This window comes from Coenobita brevimanus, chromosome 68 (genome assembly GCF_032717465.1).
Source record: "Coenobita brevimanus isolate Jiangsu-jjx chromosome 68, ASM3271746v2, whole genome shotgun sequence".
In the NCBI taxonomy this organism is placed as follows: Eukaryota; Metazoa; Arthropoda; class Malacostraca; order Decapoda; family Coenobitidae; genus Coenobita; species Coenobita brevimanus.
The window spans coordinates 43,544,679-43,555,121 of record NC_137021.1 but is presented as its reverse complement, the minus strand read 5'-3'; the positions used below and the strand labels follow the sequence as shown (position 1 = coordinate 43,555,121).

Below are 10,443 nucleotides of genomic sequence, written 5' to 3'. Positions count from 1 at the left end.
GGCATACCATAAATATAAAGCTACACAAAATAATGATGATAAATTACAGTACGATAATCTACGCCGCACATCGAAAAGACTTATTAAACAAAGCAAAAGAGCACTGGAGATCCACATTGCTAATACGTGCAAATCAAATCCTAAAGAATTTTACAGTTACATTAGAAAGAAAAAGGTTATGACTACATCAATAGGTCCTCTTAGAAACAAACAATGGCAGACACACTGAAAATGAGGTCGAAATGGCAAACATTCTTAACGATTACTTTGCGTCTGTTTTTACAGTAGAAAACACCACCAGAAACCTACTGTTACCCACAAACCAAGCAAATAGCACAGTCCTTAGTAACTATGCTATCCATAATAACGATATCCTTTCAGCCATAAATAGTACGGACATAAACAAAACCCCTGGCCCCGATAAAATATCACCGAGAATTCTCAAAGAAGCAAAACATGAGTTACTGCTGCCACTCTCTGTCTTATTCAATAAATCATTAAGTACTGGGAAAGTTCCACGCGAATGGAAACTAGCAAATGTAACACCAATTTTCAAAAAAGGAAATGAGTCGCACCCAGGAAATTACAGACCAATCAGCTTAACATCAGTAGTGTGCAAGTTAATGGAAGAAATCATAAGAGATCAATCAATCAATCAATCATTTCCTGTGGCACCCTCGGGGATGCATAGGGCCTCGATGAACTCACACCACCACATCCTATCTTGTGCTAGCTCCTCAAGATCTCCCCAACACTCATCTCCAGCTTCCCGTCTCATTGTTCTCACCCACGTCTCTTTTGGCCTTCCTCTACCTCTCCTACCAAGTGCCACCCACCCTGGTGTACCTCGTACTATTCCCTGTCCTAGCCACTTCCATCGTGAGAATCTAACATATTCATCGATCGGCTGCACTCCCGTTATTTCTCTAATTCTACTATTTGGTATCCTTTCCCACCACTTAACTCCTAATATTCTTCTAAGTGCTTTATTTTCAAACACCAAGAATTTATTTTCCATAATCACTGTGCTGTACCAAGACTCGTGTCCATAAATTAAGATACTCCTAACCATTACCTTATAAAGTTTGATTTTTGTATGCACAGAAAAATTGTTATTATTCCAAATATTTTTAAGCATTCCCATTGCCTGATTAGCCTTCTTTAACCTTTCCTCGAATTCAAAGTTCAAAGAACCATCCTTGGCTAAATAAGTACCTTAATATTTAAACCTATCAACTTGCTTTACAACCATACCTCCAATTACACGTTCCTGCGCGTTTTCCATATTCATATTGATTATTTCAGTTTTTCCACAATTAATAACCAAACCCACCTTCCGACCTTCACTCACCAAACAGTCCAACACTCTCTGCATCTCTTCTGGCCCATCACAAATCAAAACTATATCATCTGCATAATCTAAATCCAAAAGTTTCCTGTTCTCTCCCCAAAGTATACCTGCACCGGTTTCTGTTCCAACGCGTTTCATAATGTAATCAATGACCAATATAAATAGTAAAGGCGATAGAACGCCACCTTAATAGTTAATTATCTAGAAGAAAATAATATAATTAAAGACTCGCAACATGGATTCAGACATCGTCGTTCATGCTTAACTAACTTACTGGACTTCTTCCATGATGTTTACAAATCATACGATGACTCAAGAGCAGTAGATATAATTTACCTCGACTTTCAGAAAGCATTTGACACTGTCCCTCACAAGCGTCTCATGAGAAAAATAGAAGCACATGGAATAAAAGGAAAGACGCAAAAATGGTTACAAGACTGGCTGTCAGACCGAAAACAGCGAGTTGTGATAAACGGAAAGGAATCCAAATGGCGTAATGTGATCAGCGGCGTTCCACAAGGCTCAGTACTTGGACCGATACTTTTTATTATCTATATAAATGACATTGATGAGGGTCTAAATTGTAAAGTATCCAAATTTGCAGATGATACTAAAATAACCAGTAAAGTCACTTCAAAATTACAGTGGCACCAGTTACAAAATGACCTTAATACTTTAGCAAGCTGGGCAGAAAAATGGCAAATGAAATTCAACACAGAAAAATGTAAAGTACTTCATATTGGAAGTAACAATGTCCATGCAAATTACAAAATGAACAATATTCAGTTATCAAGTACAGACAGTGAAAAGGATCTTGGTGTGATAATATCAAATGACCTAAAACCAAGCAAGCAGTGTACCGATGCGGTTAAAATTGCAAACAAGCTAGTGGGTTTTATTGGAAGAACTTTCGAGTTTAAATCGGAAAAAGTCATACTTGCCTTGTACAACTCGCTAGTGCGCCCCCATCTTGAGTATTGTGTGCAATTCTGGTCTCCGTACTACAGAAAGGACATTGAAAAATTAGAGAAAATTCAGCGAAGAATCACAAAAATGATACCACGACTTAGAAACAAACCATATGAGGAACGCCTTGAAGAACTGAAATTATTTAGCCTAACGAAGCGCAGGTTAAGAGGGAACCTTATTGAAGTTTTCAAAATCATGAAGGGATATGACAACTTAGACATGAATAAATATTTTGATATAGACCGGTCGAGTCAAACCAGAAGTAATGGCTGCAAAATCATGGGAAAGCGATTCCAATCCCACGAAGCAAAATACTTCTTCTTTAACAGAGTTGTAAATATCTGGAACAGATTACCCTCAGATACCGTGAACAGTATCTCAATTGAGACATTCAAAAACAAATTAGACAAGTATTTGCACAAAAATCCTCAGCTGACTCTTTTTCTGTCCGAATAACTTGCGTTAATAGCTACGGTACATGTAAGTTCATTTCCCCTTAGTCTACAAGACACCCCGTAAACAATGTACCCGTACATAGTGTTGCGTCACGATATTATACATTTTCAATTTATTCGGTGCAAACAAAGCAATGTAGGCACAGATTAGGATCTGCACAGATAACCCTGAGTTAACGGTCACTACTCTTACTTTTGACCTGTGATGGGCTGTGGATCACTGAGGGTCTCTGTTAGTCAAGTGACCACCATCGGGATTTTTTTAATGTACCAGAGGTCACTGCTTCAGGATGAAACTTGTGTACTGTCCCACATGGGAGAGTTCCTTGTCTCAGTTTAGTGAACGGAGCTATTGCCTGATTGACTGCTGCCTACCTAAAAAGCGCCAGGGAAGGATGCCGCACCACCCCTAAACATCCACTCTGTGCATTGCACATCCACACTGTGCACTGTGCAGTCCCCTTTTATCTAAGACACCCGTCCTATATACTTTTCAATCTCCCCAGCGCAAAGAAAGCAATATAAGCACAGATTAGGAGCTGCACAGATAACCCTGAGTTAACGGTCACTACTCTTACTTTCGACCTGTGATGGGCTGTGGATCACTGAGGGTCCCTGTTAGTCAAGTGACCACCATCGGGATTTTTTAATGTACCAGGGGTCACTGCTTCAGGATGAAACTTGTGTACTTGTCCCACATGGGAGAGTTCCTTGTCTCAGTGGAGCAAACGGAGCTAGGGCCTGATTGACTGCTGCCTACCTTAAAAGCGCCAGGCAAGGCTGCTGCACCACCCCTAAACATCCACACTGTGCAGTGTGTAGCTTCCACGTTATGTCCACAGACTTCCCATTAACTCAATGTAACCGGTTTATAATGTCATGCCGTAACTATTATTTTATTTGTTTACTTTCTCTTTCAGGTTACTCTATCGGGTAGCTTATAGATAAAGTATTATAGAATGTGACTTTTCCTTTCCAGTGTTTCCTATAAAATTTCCATGTCAGTTTTTCCATGCTGCATGGTGGTTTTTCTCACTTTTTCCTGGAGGGTTTGGTGGTGGGGGGAGCCTTCTTGCTTTCCTATCCTTATCCTTCAACATGTAGAGTTAGATCTTGTAGTCATAGTTCTCTCTAACAAGCAGCCTCGAAAGGACCATAAGGTCTGTTGCTGTTTGCTTTCCTGTGTAATCCTGTGTAATCCCTCAACACCTCCTTTGGCCTGCCTCTTACCCCCCCCCCTTCTGTCTGTCTGTCTGTCTCTCTCTCTCTCTCTCTCATCTATGGTGTTTTAGGATACATTTTGGTTATTTTCTTTTACAATATATTGTACATATTGTAAATTTGACTTTATTTCCACACCAGGAAAGTGACACAAGAAAGCTCTGACCGGGTTAGTCTGGGTCTGTGTGAGTGTTGCCGCTCACGAGGGTTTAATGTATCATTTTTTCTTTTACTAAGAAACTGGCATATTTTTACTTATATTTGACACCTGCGTTCATTGCTGTCAGTGCCACCAACAAACATGTGATTATGTCAAGCTTGTCAAGTGTACAAATGCCAGACCCAATTCCTAGGGGTAGGTAACAGGTACCGGTATTTAGTCCGTTGCCTGCGCGCGCGCGCGCGATCGTGTGTGTGTGTGTGTGTGTGTGTGTGTGTGTGTGTGTGTGTGTGTGTGTGTGTGTGTGTGTTCCGGTCAGATTAGGTTGGCGGGCCGGTACGCATAGATCCGCGCATATTTCCGTTCTGTATGCGTATTTAGAACCAAGGTAAAAAGAATTATGAAAGGTGGATTCACTGTCCCCGGTTCGCGCGGAGAGTGTGACGTCAAGGATAAGACAGAAAGAGAGAGAATGGGACTGTGAAAGAAAACGAATTTTATGGTACACTAGTGTAAACTGGCGATTTTCGGATCATTTGGTAGGTGTTTGGAGTTGCTGTGCTCTCAACCAGTGATCTCTGTCAATATTTTCAGTTGTTTTTCTCATAATCAGCTAGCTTACAGGCACCTGTGATGTCTGATCTGTGTCTGTATGACCTTGCCTACTACATTCCTATATTTTCTGAAAACAGACAGTTCCTCTTCAAGACATATGTATAATATCTCAGAAACATTGCATTAAGCTTTTCATTGCTCTGCATGCAGTTTAGGATGCAAATAAAAGTAATCCCTATAGGCCAGGGAGCTCATATCACAGGGCAGGTAGGTGAGCAACCGGCCTCACTATTAAGCGGAGACCCTCAGTCTGGATTATCTGTGACGTCATGCGCAGATCGAGACACGTTTTTGCTCCCGGTCCCCCCCCCCCTTGTGAAACTACCTTATATTCTCTTTACCTTGTTTAGAACCCTCAACCAGGAACGACGCTCGCCCCGTCGTTTCAAAACTAACCATAGGTTCTTCTCGAAAATATGCTAATTGTGTTTCCCAGGCAAATTTTCTGCATTATCTCTCTCTCTCTCTCTCACTTATGGATTTCCCTTTCTTAGTTCTCTGTTCAACGTCTTTATCCCTTTTTTTCGTCTACCTCATTCTCCTTCCATCTTTCCTTCTCTTTTCTTCCCTCCCCTCTCTTCATCCCTTCTTACCATCCCACCGTCTCTCTCTTTTTCATCACCGCCTCTCTTGCTCCATTTCTCCCTCCATTTCCTCTCCTCTTGTCACTTTTTCCCCTTCGCTCCTCTCCTTCTTGCATCCCTCCCTCTCTCCCTCCACCATCACTTCCTTCCAAGACCTCCTTCCCTCTCCCTCCCGCCGTCCGTCCCTCCCTCCTTCATCACCTTTCCCTTCCCTGTTTCCTCCCCTCCCCCCATCGTCATCTTCCCTTTCCCTCCTTCCCTCCATCATCGCCGTCCGCTTCCCTCCCTCCCTCCCTCCGTCACCACCTCCTCCGCCTTTTCTTCACAAATACCAAACTTCCGTCTGCAAACTTTTTCATCCTACTATCTTGTTTCTCTCTCTCTCTCTCTCTCTCTCTCTCTCTCTCTCTCTCCACTATGCACACTGAAATGCAATCTATGTCAGAGGCAAGTTATCGGCACCATTCTCGTGGCTCAAATGCTGTCCTTCATTCCACACGGCTATTCACACCACTGTCCCCTTGCCTTCACTACAGCAGCTGGTCAAGTAGTTAGACCAGTGGTTCCCAAACTGGGGGCCATATATCAGAATGTAGGGGGCCATAACCTGAACCGAAGGAGTTTAGCGAGTAGGTAGTCAGTGGAGAGAACTTACACAGGTTCAGTACAGGTATGTGCAATGCCTTGCTGCCAATGAATTTTTTTTTGTTGCTGAATCAGCTTTTCGCAATAATGCAATTTTTAATTACTGTAAGTATGGATTTTTTAAATGTGCATTTTATTATTCCTTTAGTACCATTTCAATAATTATATAAGATTCAGCTAAGACAAAATACACATTTCTTTATTAATACTTAACAAAAGAGAAAATAACAAATGGAATCAATAAAATTACAGGATTTGCTAGAGTGATTTTTATATGGACATGATGAGTGTAGGACTGTAGTGTAGACAGTCACTGTAGTCATGGGTTATGGTTGGGGAAGGGGGGCCATGGACAAGGATCATGTATGAAAAGTGGGTAACGACCAGAAAAAGTTTGGGAACCACTGGGTTAGACAAATGATAGGCTATCCCAAAGGACTCGAGTTTGATCTCAAGCTAGAGGTAAGGAATGACGATCAAATTGCTTAAAAATTCGACTTGATTGTTCCTTCACAATACCCACCGACGTGACATGAAAATAACCCCGTTAATACTACCGTACCACACCAGTCCGGAATGAGACGACCCTTGCATGTAATTAGTACAGACGGTGGGTATAAGCACTGCGATGGGGACATGAGAAGCTGGTTAACACGTAAGACGAACTCAGAATTTCAGACATAAGACTATGGAATCTATGGTGACAGTCGGACACGTAAGAATTGGAGAGTTATAGGGAGTTAGGAGGAGGTTAGGGCAGATACAAGGCATTATGGTGAAATAGAAAGTGATGGTACAAGCCAGAGGTTAGGAAGAGAGTACCTGTACAGCACATACAAGGCACAGGTGATGGAACAGTGACAGCAGTTAGCAGGACGGGGAGAGAGATAGAAGACACAGACGATGATGAGGAATATAACGATAGTGGACAGCAGTTAGGAGCACAAGACATATGCAAGGCAGAGAGCTCCCCATTGCGTTTAGTTCTGTATACAAGCTACTTCACCTTCCCAAGCAGGTGGATATAGTCATTTTTAATTGCTGGACTACTGTTGTTTTTGAACTTGTGATATGCTGCCTTTCTCTTCCTAATTGTTGCTACTGTCTTATATATGAGCCGCCTGGGTTTGGAGAGTGGTGACCCAACTGGCTTTAAGGGCACAAACCTTGTCAGTAGTGCCATAAAGCAGTCCCTGGATGAGCACCAGGACTCATTCACATTCTGCCTCATTTCCAGATGCATTGTACACTAACTGCTTCTCGAAGGCCGTTTAAATCTGTTCTTAAGTTAGGTAGCTATGCAACTGAACTTTGTTTTCGACCATAGGTATACTTGTATGCAACGAGAATGTAATGAGTTTATGGTCACTTCCTAACAGCTCATGTACTGTACAGTCAAGGTGGAAACGATGTCATCCTCACTGATGTACACAAAATCTAACAAGTTCATCCCCATGTGGACTCAGTCATCCACTGGGTCAAGAAGGCTTCACCAGCAGAGTTAATAAGCTTTTTTACCTCTGTATCTCTCATTTTATGTAACCAGCTATATGACAGTGGAAGTCACCAGGGATAACTGACGTCTGTTGTTAGCTTGCTGACGTCATCATACAATCTAGCATCATCATTGATAAGCTGGTGTGGTGGACGGTAGACAGCTGTGATGACTCCTCCCTCCACTTGACAAGATGCGTGCAATACGTTTTCTGTCAGTGATGTGACCTACACAGACGGCACCTCAGGGGCAGACTCTGTTCAGGTGGACATGCCCCGCCTTAACACACAACAAAGGACCTGGTTCACCGTGTCCCCCAGTACTGTCTTTCCTTTACTGTTTAAATGAACGTCATTCGCCAGGTATAACCCGGTCCCCCACTGAACACGTCATATGGGCCGACAGCCGCACACCAGTAGCGATGCACATCCTCCAGCCTCTCCTTCATCCCAGTGACCTCAGAGAGTGGATGTCACTGCCACCAGATCCAGGCAAGACCCATATTAAAACATGCCTTTATTGTAAGTATTAAGTTTTAAGCCATCCGCCAGGTACATTGCTTGTATTATGTCCTCAGTGTTGGCTGCAACCTCACTCCAAGAAAACAGGTCATCTCAAATAGCCTCATCATGTATGGCAGTTTTCCGATTTCTAACTCTGATTTTTTTTTCTACCTCTTTCCTAATCACTTTAGCCTTCATTCCAAGACAACCCACAACAGCCCTCTTGGTTCCTCCTACGGACCCTAAGTACTTCCCTTGACCCATTACCAGGTGGTGACCATGGCCCCCTCCTCCTGTGGAGAGAGAGAGAGAGAGAGAGAGAGAGACTTTTTTCCTCTCGTACTCCACCCTGTCCATACTGTTTCTCTCTCTCCCACTATCTCCTTTAACTTCCATTTTACTCTCTCTCTCTCTCTCTCTCTCTCTCACCGGCTTTGTTCCCTGTCCCCATCTTTTCTCCACTTCTTTTTCTCTCCAATTCTCTCTCTCACTTTATCTCACCCCCTGGAAATGAGCACTGAAACACCTTCATTCTTTCCCGACGCTCCATTGCCTCCCCCCCCCCACCCCGCCGCCCTCTGTCTGTCTGATTCTTTCTTCTGTGTGTCTGTGTCTGTCTGTCTGTCTGTCTCTCTCTCTGATTCTTTCTTCTGTTTGTCTGTCTGTCTGTGTCTGTCTCTCTCTGTCTGTCTCTCTCTCTCTCTCTCTCTCTCTGTTTTCAGTTTTGGCGGGTAAGGAATATTAAACAACTCACTCTAGAATCTTAACACAGCATCCCAATTACGTGATTTTCACCTCGCCCGGACGTAGTCAGGCGGGGTATTGTTTTTGGTCGAGTTTGTTTATTTGTCTGTCTGTTTGTTTCTTTGTTTGTTAGTAACTTTATGGAAAAACGGCTGGATGAAATTACATGAAACTTTCAGGATATGTGGGCACTGGTCCCAAAAGGAAATGATTAAAGTTTGGAGGTGATTGAGTGACCCTGAAAAGTCAAAATCCAAGTCACTGGTTTTCAGGGGGCTATAACTAGAAGCCGGTTGAAGATAGAGATATTTACAATTATCAGCGTTCAGGAACTCCCATATGGGCTTTCATTTGACACAAAAACCTTTGACCTGGAATGACCTTGAAAAGTCGAACTCAAGGTTACAAATATTCAGGGGGCTATAACTCGGAACTGGATGCAGATAGATATTTAATATTATCGATATATAGGAAGTCCCATATGGGATTTTAGTCTTTACCATGACCTTTGATCTTAAGTGACCTTGAAAGGTCAAGCTCAAGGTCACGGATATTCATGGGGCTATGACTCAAATTCGAAACTGGTTGAAGATAGAGATATTTACTATTATCATCATATAGGAAGTCTTATATGGGCTTTCGTTTGCACCATGACCTTTGACCTTGAGTGACCTTGAAAGGTCAGTGCAAGATCGCAGACTTTCAGAGCGCCATAACTTGAACACAGTTGAAAATAACTGCTCTTGGGCGAGGTTTGTTGTGCCTGGCACCACTTGTTAGTTTATCTTTGAGTCCTCCAGAAAAATGTAACAACTTTGCAGTACCACCTCATAGACTTAATATATTAATAAATACTGCAACCCGATTTTTTGTTGCCCCAGCCTATGTAAAACCATATCTTTTCAAGTATATACTGATTAAAAAAAAAAAACTGAACGGGTGACTTATATATATATATATATATATATATATATATATATATATATATAACTCATCTTTTCGAAGAGCCCTTCCCAAAGATAGTTTGTGAGTGATTTTACAGTATTCCGGGTTAGATAATTTCATTCATTCATTGCCAGACGCCATGTATCCCACACGGGGTGGCCAAGGGCTTAGAGTTAATTGTTTTACAGGGAGGGGCACTAATCCTCCACCAACCTCACTTGACACGTAGGGATGCCAACAGCATCTGGTGTTCCCAGGCGGTCACCCATCCAAGTACTAACCAGACCCAACGTTGCTTAACTTCGCTGATCGGACGGGAAGCGGTGTACTCAACGTGGTATGGCCTTTGGCTTATTTTTAAGGTTATAATTACCCATCCCCCAATTTCAAAAAGTCCTTCTCACAAATTAAAAATCTTGAGGCACTAGCAATGGAACAAAGAACAAGTCTTTGGATACAAAAGGACCATCATGTCAATACACTCACGTTTTTTTCCAGTTTGGTCTTGCTATGTACACGTGGTTTTCTAAAATTTTTGGAGAACTTTGTGCGGAGGGAAGTAATATAAAATTTTTTGTCCCTCTTACAAAATGTAGTTTACAGTAAGTTGAAAAATTACATCTGAAAGTAGCAAGAACAAGTTTAACACACACACACACACACACACACACACACATTGAACTGAGTAGCTTAATCTGAGAGGAGGAAGACGTGCCTGGGAGTCTCACAAGTCCACGAAGCACATAGACCCGGTTG

At 42.3% G+C, this 10,443-nt stretch overlaps 1 non-coding gene across 1 annotated transcript; it reads right to left on the bottom strand.

Moving 5' to 3' along the window:
• Positions 1 to 9,919: 9,919 nt before the first annotated feature.
• Positions 9,920 to 10,038, bottom strand: LOC145405921 (5S ribosomal RNA). The gene has a single exon (XR_013898459.1). It is a non-coding gene; the product is annotated as a 5S ribosomal RNA (ribosomal RNA).
• Between the last annotated feature and the right edge of the window lie 405 nt (positions 10,039 to 10,443).